At 40.9% G+C, this 17,161-nt stretch overlaps 1 protein-coding gene and 1 long non-coding RNA gene across 18 annotated transcripts in view; one reads left to right on the forward strand and one right to left on the reverse strand.

Annotated features, from left to right (window-relative positions):
• Positions 1-331: 331 nt before the first annotated feature.
• LOC110508613 lies at positions 332-1,477 on the reverse strand. The gene is made up of 2 exons (XR_002471335.2): positions 1,256-1,477; positions 332-873 (listed from the first exon to the last, which is right to left on the reverse strand). It is a non-coding gene; the product is annotated as an uncharacterized LOC110508613 (long non-coding RNA).
• Positions 1,478-12,855: 11,378 nt separating this feature from the next.
• Positions 12,856-17,161, forward strand: part of LOC110508614 (adhesion G protein-coupled receptor L2) — a 107,880-nt gene continuing 103,574 nt past the window's right edge. For 3 of the 17 annotated variants that reach the window (XM_036965904.1, XM_036965902.1, XM_036965901.1), the window contains exon 1: positions 12,864-13,500. The gene's annotated coding sequence lies outside the window, so the exon portion shown is untranslated. Of the gene's footprint in view, positions 13,501-17,161 lie in introns of all 17 variants that reach the window. The other 14 variants (XM_036965907.1, XM_036965910.1, XM_036965909.1 and 11 more) reach the window with 8 other exon arrangements.

Consider the following 17,161-nt stretch of genomic DNA (forward strand, 5'->3'; position numbering starts at 1 on the left):
AATCGAATGCCCATAAATTCTCAAATAATTGTGATAAAAACATCACTAACATAATTATATTTGAGGATCTGTAGAAAGTCTCTGCAGAATGGTTGAACCAATATTTTTTTTAAGAATACAATTATGTATTCATTCCCTCATAAACATTTGCACATGAGGGGTCTCATGTGCAAATGGAAGTGCAGGATCAATTTATGGGCTGTTTAAGTTATTTCAGTTCGCATGAAATGTTTTTGGTTTCATTACATTCTATAAGGAAAGTATAAAATGACAGAGATACTTACACCTATGATTTACAAGCCTTGTATACTTCAGTTGACATTTTTTTTTCTTCTGATTTTGTTTCCGAGTCAATTCTCTCACTCTATTTACATTAAAGGAGCTTATTAGCATTTCAAATGACTGACTCGTTTAAGTCATGAGAACATAGTGTTTGCCTCTATGTCTGGTGTTTGGTTTTAGGATTTATTGTTTCTGTGTGTCATGGCTAAAATATATGGTATGCTTGTATGGAACGCCAGGTGCTAAAATTAGAGACAGTCCCTGAGCCTAGAGCTCCGCCTTGAGTAACAACAGATTCCTTTTTCGGTGGCATGCGAAGATGATCCATTTCCTGGTTCCTAAAAAGTGAAACGTTAATCAGGCTACAACGTTCTGATGGCTGGTAACAATGCTCTAAGAATTGTGTGTGCGTGTGCGTGTGAGATAATTACGATTTATCCATATTTTTTGTGGAAGCCCATAGTAGCACACGCTAATGCACTGTTGAATGGAACTGTTAGACACTGTAAATCAATTTTTTATTTTTTTCTTCCTTTCTCTCTCTTTCTTTCACTGGCGCGAGGGGCATCTGTTTCCATTTAGCTGCATGTGCTTGGGGAGAGAGAGAGAGAAAAAAAAAAGAGATCAGACTCACAACAATCAAACCTTGACACCATCGCACTCTCCTGAACCAAGGCACATAACAAAACCTCACACAAGTAAATAAAAAACCTAGCAAGGAAAGTAACATTGCAATGTCTGCAAGTCAATAGTTTACACAGAAAAAAACGGTCAACTATTTTCAACTTGTTAAAATGTGGTCTTAAGTGATTTTTTTGTTGTTGTTGATACACGCGGCATAGATTATTATATCAACAAAGATCAGGGACATATTCAGTGATCAGAATGTTGATATTTAAAGTACAGCCCAAATGATTGAAAGATATCAAATGTTTTCCCAGTTTATTTGCATTCTCTATAACATTTCACTTACGTCCGAAACATTTTTGGATGACAGAGGGAAGGAAAAGTTCTGTGAGCCAAGGAAGGTCTTCAGAGTGGACAAATCTGGGTCCATGTTGCTTGTCAGATGTAATCCGATGTGGAGGCCTGGATTCTTTTTCTATTCTTGATCTAACGTGTGTCATCTGGGCTGCCTGGCTGGCTGCAGTCAGAGGAAGTCCTATGAGAATAGAGGAGGAAGCCTAGACATGGGTTTCAGAAAAGGAGAGTTATCAGTATAGCTGTGCGCTTTTGAAATACGAAAACAAATAGAGTGTTGTAGAGTGTTGCAAGTTCCACAATTCACTTGATGATTTAAATTCAGTCAGATCTAAGATTGAACATTTGATTTTGAATGTGGAACTTGTTGCCCTGTATTGTGAATTAGAATGACTTCCTCATGAACAAGATGACGAACATAATTACCACACAATGTACTGATACAATAACATTTTCCCTAACATTGCCAATTTAGAAAAACTGACAGGCGGTTTCTCTTCTTTGCGGTCCAAAATTAGCTTGCCTTTCAGGTGGTTTTATCCTTGAGCTTTATGGGAACATGTTTGGTACCACGTGACAACAATGAGACTTAAAGAGATGCACACAAATATGTGGTGAAATGGAAATGGCGTCGCCTGAACACAGACTGAGAACAGCAGTGAGTGTTTATTGTCTGAACGGAACAAGCATTTATCGAATGCCAGAGCAAATCCCTCAAACCTTCTTCTAGAATATTTGTATTCTTTCAATGTATGTTCTTTTCCCTCTCTCACTTCAGATTGCCTTTGAATGTTGGGGCTTTTGATCATAATGAGTAAAACCACTGAATAATGACTCAAGACATATTTACCACAACACTCTCTTGTACCCTCTTATTAACAGCGTTAAGGTTTGTTGAAACGGTCCACAATCCTGCATGAGGTTTTGACAATAATCTGAACAACACATTTGGGGGAAAACAGATCCATGGGAAGCTAAATCAAAGAAAATATGTAGGGGTGGAGGAATGGGAGACGTCACATGGGACTTTTTTGGGGGTCTTTTTCCGACAGCCCCCAAAAAAGGCAACATAAAAGGTAGTTCTCAAAGACTTAAGCATAGTATCTGAAGACAACCAGTACTGGTGCAGAGGCAGCAAAGATTGAACTAATCCTCAGATCATTTTTCAAAAATATAAAAAACTGTATAGTATATTTACTTCTTACAGGCTACAAAAGTGTTAAAAGGTTCATCTCAATGTGCTGTGTTTGTTATACACTTTAGTAGAAGAAAATGTGCACTGTGAAATTGTGAAATGTGTCGTGCAGATGTTTCACTGAAATGCAGTCAAATTATAAATAACCTTGCCTGAGACAACTCAAAATCAAATCAAATCCATTGTTATTTGTCACATGCTTCATAAACAACAGGTGTTGACTAACAGCGAAATGCTTATTTACGTGTCCTTCCCAACAATGCAGAGAGAGAGAAAATAGAGAAAAAATAGAAATGTAAAAGAGGTAATAACACAAGTAATAATAAATACACAATGAGTAATGATAACTATATATACACTGGGTACCAGTATCAAGTCGATGTGCAGGGGTACGAGGTAACTGAGGTAGATATGTACATATAACTAGGAATAAAGTGACAACAGGATAGATAATAAACAGTAGCAATAGCATACAGTATGTGATGGGCAAAAAGGGTCAATGCAGATAGGTAAATAGTTCACTTAATAGCTACATGGACTAACTATTTAGCAGTCTCATGGCTGTCATGGAAATTCTAACCAGAAAGGAGAGAGACTGTTGATTATTCAACAACCTTTTTTAAATTAAGATTTGCAAAAATGAGACCGGTCAAACATCACCTCAATGGTGTATGGTTGAGAGCCCAACAAAGAGGAGTTGTGTCTCAGTTTATATACACTACCGGTCAAAAGTTTTAGAACACCTACTCATTCCAGGGATTTTCTTAATGTTTTACGATTTTCTACATTGTAGAATAATAATGAAAAGTGGGTGAGGTTAAATCCTTCCTGTTTGGCCCTGTCCGGGGGTGTCCTTGGATGGGGCCACAGTGTCTCCTGACCCCTCCTGTCTCAGCCTCCAGTATTTATGCTGCAGTAGTTTATGTGTCGGGGGGCTAGTGTCAGTTTGTTATATGTGGAGTACTTCTCCTGTCCTATCCGGTGTCCTGTGTGAATTTAAGTATGCCCTCTCGAATTCTCTCTTTATTTCTTTCTCTCTCTCAGAGGACCTGAGCCCTAGGACCATGCCTCAGGACTACCTGACATGATGACTCCTTGCTGTCCCCAGTCCACCTGGCCGTGCTGCTGCTCCAGTTTCAACTGTTCTGCCTGTGATTATTATTATTTGACCATGCTGGTCATTTATGAACATCTTGGCCATGTTCTGTTATAATCTCCACCCGGCACAGCCAGAAGAGGACTGGCCACCCCACATAGCCTGGTTCCTCTCTAGGATTCTTCCTAGGTTTTGGCCTTTCTAGGGAGTTTTTCCTAGCCACCGTGCTTCTACACCTGCATTGCTTGCTGTTTGGGGTATTAGGCTGGGTTTCTGTACAGCACTTTGAGATATCAGCTGATGTACGAAGTGCTATATAAATACATTTGATTTGATTTTGATTTGATTTGAGTTGTGTTGTGACAAGGTAGGGGTGAAATACAGAAGATAGCCCTATTTGGTACAACACCAAGTCCATATTATGGCAAGAACAGCTCAAATAAGCACATAGAAATTACAGTCCATCATTACTTTAAGACATGAAGGTCAGTCAATATGAAACATTTCAACAACTTTCAAAGTTTCTTCATGTGCAGTCGCAAAAACCATCAAGTGCTATGATGAAACTGGCTCTCATGAGGACCACCACAGGAATGGAAAACCCAGAGATACTTCTGCTGCAGAGGATAAGTTCATTAGAGTTACCATCCTCAGAAATTGCAGACCAAATAAATGCTTCACGGAGTTCAAGTAACAGACACATCTGTTCAGAGGAGATCGTGTGAATCAGGTCTTCAAGGTCGAATTGCTGCAAAGAAACCACTACTATAGGACACCAATAAGAAGAAGAGACTTGCTTGGGCCAAGAAACATGAGCAATGGAAATCTGTCCTTTGGTCTGAAGTCCAAATTGGAGATTTTTGTTTCCAACCGCCGTGTCATTGAGATTTTTTAAAATTATTTTTTTTGCAGTGTGGCTGAATGGATGATCTCCGCATGTGTATTTCCCACCGTAAAGCACAGAGCAGGAGGTGTTATGGTGTGGGGGTGCTTTGCTGGTGACACTGTCTGTGATTAATTTAGAATTCAAGGCACACTTAACCAGCATGGCTACCACAACATTCTGCAGCGAAATGCCATCCCATCTGGTTTGCGCTTAGTGGGACTATCATTTGTTTTTCAACAGGACAATCACCCAACACACCTCCAGGCTGTGTAAGGGCTATTTGACCAAGAAGGAGAGTGATGGAGTGCTGCATTAGATGACCTGGCCTCCACAATCACCTAACCTCAACCCAATTGAGATGGTTTGGGATGAGTCGGACCGCAGAGTATAGGAAAAGCAGCCAACAAGTGCTCAGCATATGTGGGAACTCCATCAAGACTGTTGGAAAAGCATTCCAGGTGAAGCTGGTTGAGAGAATGCCAAGAGTGGTCAAAGCTGTCATCAAGGCAAATGGTGACAACTTTGAAGAATCTCAAATCTAAAATATATTTGGATTTGTTTAACACTTTTTTGGTTACTATATGATTCCATGTGTTATTTCATAGTTTTGATGTCTTCGCTATTATTCTACAATGTAGAAAATAGTAAAAATAAAGAAAAACCCTTGAATGAGTAGGTGTGTCCAAACCTTCGACTGGTAATGACTAATGAAACAAATACCAAAAGTTTTTGTGTGGAATTTTCCTTTAATAATGGTGTTGAAGTTGTGGGTGAACAGGTAGTACAGGAGGGGACTGAGCACACACCCCTGAGGGGCCCCCATGTTGAGGGTCAGTGTGGCGAATGTGTTGTTGCCTACTCTTACCACCTGGAGGTTGGCCCATCAGGAAGTCCAGGATCCAGTTGCAGAGGGAGGTGTTCAGTCTCAGAATCCTTAGCTTACTGATGAGCTTGGAGGGCACTATGGTGTTGAACGCTGAGCTGTAATCAATTAACAGCATTCTCACATAGGTGTTACTCTTGCCCAGGTGGGAGAGGGCTTTGTGGAGTGCAATAGAGATTGTGTCATCTGTGGAACTGTTGGGGTGGTATGCTAATTGCAGTGGGTCTAGGGTGGCTGGGATGATGGTGTTGATGTGATCTATGACCTTTTAAAGTACTTCATGTGGTGCCATGGGGCGATATTCATTTAGAGAGGTTACCTTGGCATTCTTTGGCACAGGGACTATGGTGGTCTGCTTGAAACATGTACAGTGCCTTCAGAAAGTATTCCCACCCCTTTACTTTTTCCACATTTTGTTGTGTTACAGCCTGAATTATAAACTGATTAAAATTGGATTTTGTGTCACTGACACAGTACCCCATAATGTCAACGGGAAATTTTGTTTGTAAGAATTTTTCTAAATTAATAAAAAACGTAAAGCGGAAATGTCTTGAGACAATTAGTATTCAACTCCTCTGTTATGGAACCCCTAAATAAGTTCAGGAGTCAAAATGTGCTTAACAAATCGTATAATAACTTGCATGGACTCATTCTGTGTTCAATATTAGTGGTTAACATAATTTTTTGAATGACTTCCTCATCTCTGTACCCCACACATACAATTAATTGTAAGCTCCCTCAATCGAGTGGTGACTATCAAGCACAGATTCAACCTCAAAAGACCAGGGAGGTTTTTCAATGCCTTGCAAAGAAGGGCACCGATTAGTGGATATCTAAAAAAAGAAAAGAAAAGCAGACACTGAATATCCCATTGAGCATGGTGAACTTTTAATTTGGCTTTGGATGGTGTATCAATAAACCCAGTCACTACAAAGATACAGGCATCTTTCCTAACTCCTTTGCCGGAAAGGAAGGAAACTGTTCAGGGATTTCAGCATGAGGCCAATGGTGACTTTAAAACAGTTACAGAGTTTAATGGCTGTGATAGGAGAAAACTGAGGATGGATCAACAACCTTGTGGGGCGGCAGGGTAGCCTAGTGGTTAGAGTGTTGGACTAGTAACCGGAAGTTCAAACCCTCGAGCTGACAAGGTACAAATCTGTCGTTCTGCCCCTGAACAGGCAGTTAACCCACTGTTCCTAGGCCGTCATTGAAAATAAGAATTTGTTCTTAACTGACTTGCCTGGTTAAATAAAGGTTAAATTAAAAATAAATAAAAAACTGTAGTTACTCCACAATACAAACCTAAATGACAGAGTGAAGAGAAGGAAGCCTGTACAGAATAAAAAAATATTCCAAAACATGCATCCTGTTTGCAACAAAACACTACACAATACCCCATCATTAACATACAGTGCCTTGCGAAAGTATTCGGCCCCCTTGAACTTTGCGACCTTTTGCCACATTTCAGGCTTCAAACATAAAGATATAAAACTGTATTTTTTTGTGAAGAATCAACAACAAGTGGGACACAATCATGAAGTGGAACGACATTTATTGGATATTTCAAACTTTTTAAACAAATCAAAAACTGAAAAATTGGGCGTGCAAAATTATTCAGCCCCTTTACTTTCAGTGCAGCAAACTCTCTCCAGAAGTTCAGTGAGGATCTCTGAATGATCCAATGTTGACCTAAATGACTAATGATGATAAATACAATCCACCTGTGTGTAATCAAGTCTCCGTATAAATGCACCTGCACTGTGATAGTCTCAGAGGTCCGTTAAAAGCGCAGAGAGCATCATGAAGAACAAGGAACACACCAGGCAGGTCCGAGATACTGTTGTGAAGAAGTTTAAAGCCGGATTTGGATACAAAAAGATTTCCCAAGCTTTAAACATCCCAAGGAGCACTGTGCAAACGATAATATTGAAATGGAAGGAGTGTCAGACCACTGCAAATCTACCAAGACCTGGCCGTCCCTCTAAACTTTCAGCTCATACAAGGAGAAGACTGATCAGAGATGCAGCCAAGAGGCCCATGATCACTCTGGATGAACTGCAGAGATCTACAGCTGAGGTGGGAGACTCTGTCCATAGGACAACAATCAGTCGTATATTGCACAAATATGGCCTTTATGGAAGAGTGGCAAGAAGAAAGCCATTTCTTAAAGATATCCATAAAAAGTGTTGTTTAAAGTTTGCCACAAGCCACATGGGAGACACACCAAACATGTGGAAGAAGGTGCTCTGGTCAGATGAAACCAAAATTGAACTTTTTGGCAACAATGCAAAACGTTATGTTTGTGCGTAAAAGCAACACAGCTGAACACACCATCCCCACTGTCAAACATGGTGGTGGCAGCATCATGGTTTGGGCCTGCTTTTCTTCAGCAGGGACAGGGAAGATGGTTAAAATTGATGGGAAGATGGATGGAGCCAAATACAGGACCATTCTGGAGGAAAACCTGATGGAGTCTGCAAAAGACCTGAGACTGGGACGGAGATTAGTCTTCCAACAAGACAATGATCCAAAACATAAAGCAAAATCTACAATGGAATGGTTCAAAAATAAACATATCCAGGTGTTAGAATGGCCAAGTCAAAGTCCAGACCTGAATCCAATCGAGAATCTGTGGAAAGAACTGAAAACTGCTGTTCACAAATGCTCTCCATCCAACCTCACTGAGCTCGAGCTGTTTTGCAAGGAGGAATGGGAAAAAATGTCAGTCTCTCAATGTGCAAAACTGATAGACATACCCCAAGCGACTTACAGCTGTAATCACGGCAAAAGGTGGCGCTACAAAGTATTAACTTAAGGGTGCTGAATAATTTTGCACGCCCAATTTTTCAGTTTTTGATTTGTTAAAAAAGTTTGAAATATCCAATAAATGTCGTTCCACTTCATGATTGTGTCCCACTTGTTGTTGATTCTTCACAAAAAAATACAGTTTTATATCTTTATTGTCACGGTCGTCCTCCTCTTCGTCTGAAGAGGAGAGGCGAGAAGGATCAGAGGACCAATATGCGGCGTGGTAAGTGTCCATGGTAAAATCTTTAATAAAGAAAGACTGAACACTATACAAAAGAGTAACAAAAACAATAAACCAAATTCGACCGTGAAGCTACAAAATGAGACCTGTGCTGACACAAGCCACTAACATAGACAATCACCCACAAACAAACAGTGCAACCCAGGCTACCTAAGTATGATTCTCAATCAGAGACAACTAATGACACCTGCCTCTGATTGAGAACCATACTAGGCCGAAAACATAGAAATGCCCCAAAACATAGAAGAACAAACATAGACTGCCCACCCAACTCACGCCCTGACCATACTAAATAAATACAAAACAACGGAAATAGAGGTCAGAACGTGACATTTATGTTTGAAGCCTGAAATGTGGCAAAAGGTCGCAAAGTTCAAGGGGGCCGAATACTTTCGCAAGGCACTGTATGTGAAATGGCGCATTTCTATGTTTTGTTGTCAAAAAGAGAGGAAGATAAGTGTTTCCAATTACATCATCAACCAATTAGTGGACAATTAATAACTGGTTAAAAATCACATGATGCACACCGATGATGACTTTGGAAATAAATCTTCCTCTATATTTGTTAATACAAAACATAGAGATGTACAATTTTCACATATGTTGATGTAGGGGTGATGCTGGAGATGATGAATACGAAATAGAATGTGTTTTACATTTCCCTTTAAGTAATACTGCAAGAAATGTGGGAAAGAAACAAACTTTTTCGTCCTCAATATAAAATCCTTATGTTTGTGGAAAATCGAACACAACACATCACTGAGTACCACTCTTCATATTTTCAAGCATGGTGGTGGCTGCATCATGTTATGCATATGCTTGCCATCAGCAAGGACAAGGGAGTTTTTTGAGGGGATAATAAGAAACGGAATACAGCTATAAGTACAGGTTAAATCCAAGAGGAAAACCTGTTTCAGTCTGCTTTCCAACAAACACTTTCAGCAGCATAATAACCTAAAACACAAGGCCAAATATACACTGGAGTTGCTTAACATAGAATGTTCCTGAGTGGCCTAGTTACAGTTTTGACTTAAATCATCTTAAAAATCTATGGCTCTCTAGCAATGATCAACAGTCAATTTGACAGAGCTTGAATAATATTTTAAAGAATAATGGCAAATATTGTACAATCCAGGTGTGCAAAGCTCATAGAGACTTACGCAAGAAGACTCACAGCTGTAATCGCCACCAAAGGTGATTCTATAAAGTATTGACTCAGGGGTGTGAATACTTATGTAAATTAGACATTCTCAATACATTTGCCAAAATGTCTAAAAACATGTTTACACTTTGTCACTAAGGCTATTGTGTGTAGATGGGTAATTTTTATTTTATCCATTTTGAAATTAGGCTGTAACACAACAAAATGGGAAATATGTCAGGAGGTATGAATACTTTCTGAAGGCACTGTAAGTATTACAGAGGGAGAGGTTGAAAATGTCAGTGAAGGTACTTGTCAGCTGATCAGCACATGCTCTGAGTACGCGTCATGGTAATCCATTTGGCCCTGCGGCCTTGCGAATGTTAACCTGTTTAAAGGTCTTACTCACATCGGCTACTGTCGCCCGGCAACAATCACTGCGCTCATGCATGGTTCAGTGTTGCTTGCCTCGAAGCGATCATGGAAGACATTTAGCTTATCTGGTAGGCCCTTTTCACTGGGAAGCTTGTGGCCTGGTTTCCCTTTGTAATCCATGATAGTTTGCAAGCCCTGCCACATCCGATGAGCATCATCTGCATAGTAGGATTCGATCTTAGGCCTGTATTGACGCTTTGCCTGTTTAGTGGCTCATTGGAGGTCGAAACAGGATTTCTTATAAGCGTCTGCGTTAGTTTTCCACTCCTTGAAAGCGGCAGTTCTAGCCTTTAGCTCAGTGCGGATATTGCCTGTCATCCATGGCTTCTGGTTGGGAAAAGTATGTACGTCACTGTGGGGACGACGTTGATGCACTTATTAATGAAGCCGGTGACTGATGTGGTAAACTCCTCAATACCATCAGATGAATCCCAGAACATATTCCAGTCTGTACTACCGAAGTGCAGGATCGGTTTGTAGTAGGAAAGGAGGACTGTCTTAAGTACTTCAATATGAGATCCTGTTATTGTTGGTTTCTTTCTTTCACCCATTTTAAGGCTTCATTACTCAGAAAAACGGGGAAACCTGACAATCTTGAGAAAGAATCCAGGGTGAGGTGATGCATATGTATGGGTTGGAGCTTTTCTTCACAGGCTCACACCAACAAAAAAAATGTAAACAAAATGGACTGAAACGTCAGCCCCACATTGAGTAAGGGCAACAATGCGAGGCTACAGTGAAATGGCAAGAATAAGCATTTTCTGAGAGCACCATAAGTGTTCTGAAAACACAGGGAAGGGGCTACTTGTGTGTCTTTTGGACATATATGGGATTTACCACAAGCCCCGAAAGAGTAAAACACACAAATATTTCAGGAACTTCGCAGTTCAGTTCAAATAAAGAAGAGTGTTTATACTTTCAGTAGTACTCTATACATAAACATTATTTCTCTAAATAGGAATATTTGCCAGCGGATTACCATCATTACATCTGTTTTCTCTTACTGCACTATTCTTTATTTTGTAAAATTATTCCTCGAAAAACATGAGCTCCTCACTAATCCTCTCACTTTCCACCTGGTGAATTTGACCCAAATTCACATTTCCCCTGTGCGGCCAGGAGACTGGCTTTTTATTGAAGCCTACGTGTAACAGAGCCCACTGACCTTGCAATGTACTTTGACTTGGGAGAGAAAAAGAGGGTCAATTCATCTTAATTCAGGACAATAACTTTTCTTCAAACTTTGCTGTTGTGTTTTCTGTCTTTTCTTTTTGATATAATAGGGTACTTATTGTTTAGGGTAATAATAAAATAAAAAAAATCTGTAACTAGGCAAGTCAGTTGAGAACAAATTCTTACGTACCACGAAACCCGGACGACGCTGGGCAAATTGTGCGCCGCCCGATGGGACTCCCAATCACAGCCGGTTGTGGCACAGCCTAGATTCAAACCAGGGTGTCTGTAGTGATGCCTCAAGCACTGAGATGCAGTACCTTAGACCGCTGCACCAGAGTGGTGTTTTAACAAACATTATTTCTATAAATAGTGGAAAGTAATGGTGCATAAACTGTACAGTATATTACTAATAGGCCGTGTGATACTATGGTCAAAGGGAAACATACCTGGGAATTCTGGGAAACTGAAGAAAATTACTATAAAGCTGCCGAGCTCAATCCAGCTGACGGATATAATTTCCCCTCCAGTGCATCCATTGTTGTCCATAATGACAACAAGACATATACAGTTCACATTTGATGTTCCCACATAACAAGGTCATAAAACAAAAGGGAATTACAATTACTTGCCTGTAATCCAAAACGACATGTTGTCACCAGGGGACTTGCTCTGGGGGTTATGCATTGCAGTGACTCTGTGGTCATGTTGATAGTGTATACATACACAGCTGGTAAATTTATATAAACAGGTAGACAAACAGTTCCTATTGGCAGGTGGATTACTAGAGGGATGCTTTTTGGTTTGTGTTTAAGTTGGACGTGTTTAGATGTGATGGCTTCTTGTGCTTGGCGGGCTTATGTAACGGAGTTAGGAACCTGCTGTAAGATCACTCCACAGCTAGCTTGAAATGTCGCTGATAGAGCCATCCAATCGGCACCTTTTGTATAGCTCATTTGGTTTGCACGTTGTCAAGAAGGGCAGTCACGTGTGCTGCAAGGGAGAGGATCACTGGTTTGAGCCCTGTGTGGAGACAGGGACAGTGGAGGACGCTAAACTGTCAGCAGCACATTGATGTCGTTAACACGTACGTTTTCCCATGAGCAGTGGCCCCATACAATCTTATTAAAGGTGGACTACGCGATATGACGTACATGCAGAAAGTAAACAGCATAGTGGGTCCATTTCTGCAACAACTAAGAGCGTTGAGGTGCGATGCTCAACTTCGCTGTTTTGGTCCCCTGGTTCCACACTACATTTTGCAACTCATCTCAACTCATCTCAATATCTGCGGTGCTGCTCGTAAACGCCATTTTGCTGAGTCTGCCTTTAACTTCCTGGTGTGGCTTTTTCACCTTTATCCAGGAGGTCCAGCTGATAATATAATAACAGAGCTGCATTTTCCCTTACCCTGTTTTTCTTTAGTGAGAATGAGTACGAATCTACTGAGTCCCGTGTTAATAGCCCACATTGAAATGAATGACATATTTCACAGACCTATTTATTATGCACTGTGTTTAGATGCATCTTGCAATCTGTGGGCTATTTGACAGTCCCTGTTATCACTATCAATATCCAGCTACCAGCTCCTGCCTTTAGGGGCCCTATTCTTCATAGACAAATCCGATAGAAAACGGCTGAAAGCACCAGACACCAGTCCCTCCCTGCCTTTTGCATGATCCGCGCCAGGTTTTAGGGTGGCCCATTGAAAGCCAGCTGTTGCAGAGCGGTGAGCCGGCCCAACGTTTCTCCTCGTATTTTTTGGTTTAGGAGTCCGACTGGCGCTGGCAGATCGGTGTGTGATTGGAGCAGCGCAGAGATTGCCTGGAGCACAAGCCCGACGCACAGACACAGGCCCCCCGAACTATAGTCGCATTGTAGACTGTTTCAGCATTGTGTTGGCGACTTCCCGAAAGGCTTGACATCCTCGTGGAATACGACTGCATGTTTTATTTTTAGGATATGTGCTGATATGCTTCTCATTCGCCTCTTTTAGGCTACAATAACATTGGAGCCGTGCAGTTTTTTTAATTCATTGTGTCCAATCGAAGGGAAAATGTGGATGCGTGCGAGGGGGATATGGGAAAAAACTATTGATTAATAGTTCCCGAACGGCATCTCGCTAAGGAACAGTTTGTCCGGTCCTTGGGGACGCATGGACTTGGAGAGAGAGATACCTGCCACAAGAAACAACACGATCTGTCCCTCGTAATTGGAGCATGCATCGGAACCACGGACGTCTTTGTGTTGCCCGCTGCATATTCCGAGTTTGAGGGGGGCCTCTAGCCTGCTGAAGGGGTGACCACTCTCTCCGTGTTCCTTCAATGCCAAACTGAACTATTCGTCAAACACCATTTAGGACTGTTCACCTCAAATGTAAGTATTCAAACATTGGCATAGCATGCCATCATCGCGCCTGTACGCTTGTGAGCCTGCTTGTGAGAAAGGTGGGAGTTTAGACGCTAAGTTGAGAAAACCATTCCTTACGATATCGGTGTGGTACAAGTCACTAACTGACATTTGACCGAATTTCACTCCATTTTAAAAACACTTACAGATTGCTTGGCATTGACATCGCTTGAAAATAAACCAGTCTCTTTGAAAATGAGGTCTGTCTGCTACTGCATTCTATAACATACCAGCCTAAAGATTGTACATTCTGAATAAATGAAATAATTGCATTTTTACCAGACATCAGTGGTTCTCACATTAAGCGACTCCGGGCCATGGGTTATATGTATATATAAAAAAAGTTGCATGAGGCTTATCCAGATGTGGTTTCTTCAACGGTCATTTTGCTCTGAATTGGATTCAATTCAAACTATGAATGAGAGAAAAAAAAATCTAGGCTAGTTATACAATGACATGCAATTAATTAATGGATGGATAACAGGGCTACTAACTGAAATATAGTATTATGTGTTTTATTATGTCTGTCTCAGAATTAGGCGTTCGTTCTTCTTCTCTCGGTTTTGATCATTAGAATAGATCTCACCTGTGATGCTGAGGTGTTGGGCGAGTCACTGTAAAAGAGACAGTAGCATAGTCACCTTGGATTTGAAAGAAAATTACAATTTATGTGCATTATGGTGGCTTGGCTATAATTATTTTTCTAGGTAACTCGCTTTCAATTACAGAAGTGCAGTGATGCCGTCAAAATAAATGTAACCTCGCCCATTACATGTAATCCTGTTGACACAACGACCTAAGTCAGGTGCTGTCTTCATCGACCTCTCAACTCCACGGCTGTAACATGAGATCATTTCACTGAACATGTATAATTCACAGATATCTAAGCCAACCATGTGTGATGATACGCACACACACGCCAGCTCAGCATCTCAGGGCTTGTAAGTAAGCATTTCACTGTAAGGTCCACACCGTTGTATTCGGAGCATGTGACAAAAAAAATTGATTTGATGTGCTGCGGTGCTGCGGTGAATAGGGAGGCCTAGACTACTAAGGCATCAAATGCAGCATTCATTTAAGGGACAGGTCGAAATTTAGTTGGAGGGGGGGGGGGGGGGGGGGGGGGGGGTGTTGGCCCAACTCAAGGTGTCATAAAAAAAATGCGCCCCCCCCAACATTACACATATTTTCACATGACCCTCCCCTTGTACTGTAAAATTATTATATGAGGAGGGGAGGCTGTGCAATTGAACTCAAGATAATGTTTACTACCGCAAATAACAGTAACTCTAGCGACCCTGTTTATTAACCTGAATATTGACTTTGCCACATCAGCATGCACGGAGGAGTTCACTCTCCCTGCCTGTTTCACACACTACGATCAGAGCCGGCTGCAGACAATTATCAGCTAGGGGGAAATCAGATTTTCAACATTTTGATGCCATATTTATAATTATATAGAATATATGCAACACATTTTCCACCAATAGGTTTCTGTGCCAATGCACTACACAACCAATGTACAAAGCATTCCGATGTTGGGCACTTCAATATAATGTTTCACTTGTTCAACACCACAATAAGCAGACTATTCCAATCACGACAAACATAACATTTATCTCTCCCTACCTTGTAGGCTGACCCAGTATCGAAGGTTTGACAATCTCCGAGTGTCATTCAACTTTCTGGTGTTCTGTAACAGATGTCTCTTTCCATTCACCAAATGGCCACTGCACAGTTTGGATTTTTTATTTCATTATTTATCCTTTATTTAACTAGGCAAGTCAGTTAAGAACAAATTCTTATTTACATTGACGGCCTGCACCGGCCTAACCCTAAAGACACTGGGCCAATTGTGCGCCGCCCTAAGGGACTCCCAATCACGGCCAGGTGAGGTACAACCTGGAATCGATCCAGGGTCTGTAGTGACGCCTCTAACACTGAGATGCAGTGCCTTAGACTGTGCCACTCGGGTTGATTTTGTCAGTACATTTAAAAAAAAAAAATGCACAGTACAAAAAAGTCATCTGGATTGAACAATAAAGTCGGGAACTTATTTCCATTGTGGTCTATTTTTTTAAAACATAAATACATATACAATTACAGAGATGCAGACAAAAAAAAATGCTCAACCTCCAGATGAGTATGAGGGGGGATTTTTAAGTACGATTCTTACAAGCTTGTTTTGGTTGGCCTGTAGCTTGTTCTTTAGATGTTTAGGGATGCTGGTGAGCCATGATGTGCAGGCATAATCAAAGTGACACTGAACTAGCGCACTTGCCAGAGTCTTTAGGGTGTGTAGCTGGGTTTCCATCCGATTTTGACAGATTTTAATGTGAATATTCTAAGAATCTGCATAGAAGCAATATATATGCACAAGAAAATAGCCACTCGGTAGGATAATTGTATTGTCCCCTAAACAAGATCAAAAGCAGAGCTTTTTAAGCTGAATGTCCCATGTCTTGAATGATGCACCTGCCCTCTCTGCTGCCTCTCAACTATTCCTATTTGTTCTTGTGGATTCATATTGAAAATTGATGTGGCTTTTATGTGTGGTATGATTGCTAGTTAGCCTATTGCACATCTGGACAAATGATCTACCAACCACTATTGTCACTATGAATGATGGATAGACAAGTGAACTATACTTACCTATAGTATAGTAAAAGGTAGCGTGTGGAAAACCGTAGTTTATAAATGATTATTCTAATAAACTATATATAACACAGGTGATGCAGTAGCTTACAACACTAAACAGACACAACACTAAACTCACTACAGGGAGTAAATGTTGTTTGTGTTGGCCCATTCCATTCTCGACACTGGTGACGTGGCCTGTTTAACTTAGTCAAATCAGAACGGGGAATGTACTTGAAAATCTAAGCATTTTTAACCAGGTTATTTGATCAAATACTGGAATGGCCTATAATGGATGGTAAAATCGAAATCCTTGTCTTAATTTGTTTTGAATACCGGTTTGGAAACGGCAGGAGCATCATTTACTCATGTCAGAGTTGGGATGGGGAATTCACTGGGACAAATGTCCCGTTGCCCCCCTTCTCCCTACTCCTCCGCTCCCCCGCCCCAGACGCTATCTCTGTAGGTTGGTCCATTTGTCCAGGCCCGGGGTCTCCAGGGGAAGTGCCATCTCATCTCACATCGGCTCGAGTGCAAATGGCTTCAATGTATGCTAGTGTGATTTCTTGTGGGTTTTTTTTCTTCTCGTAACTATCAATTTACATATCAAAGTGGCTGCATTTCAATGGCAAGAACTTGAGCTACCTTCCCCCAACCAGTTTTGTCCGGAGAGGGGACGAGCGGCGGTGTGCTACAGAATAAGAATGGTGTTGTTTATTGCAGACAACTGTACAACATCAATATTCTGTGTGTCTGTGTTCTTGTGTTTCGATTGCAAATGCAGATTTAGTTAGGATTGACAGAGTTGGTAGGCCGCCATAATTCAATCCAAAATCCCCAAACTAAGTAGCAAAAATGGAAAACTACTCATTGCCGTGTTCCCTTGGGGATTTTGGTAGGAGCTTATTTAAATATGTTGACGTGTGATTCATTTTTGCAAAAATGTTCAAACTAGAACATGGTTTAAATGAGTTTAACCCTTTACAGCTCA

Source organism: Oncorhynchus mykiss, chromosome 28 (assembly GCF_013265735.2).
Source record: "Oncorhynchus mykiss isolate Arlee chromosome 28, USDA_OmykA_1.1, whole genome shotgun sequence".
Lineage (NCBI taxonomy): Eukaryota > Metazoa > Chordata > Actinopteri > Salmoniformes > Salmonidae > Oncorhynchus > Oncorhynchus mykiss.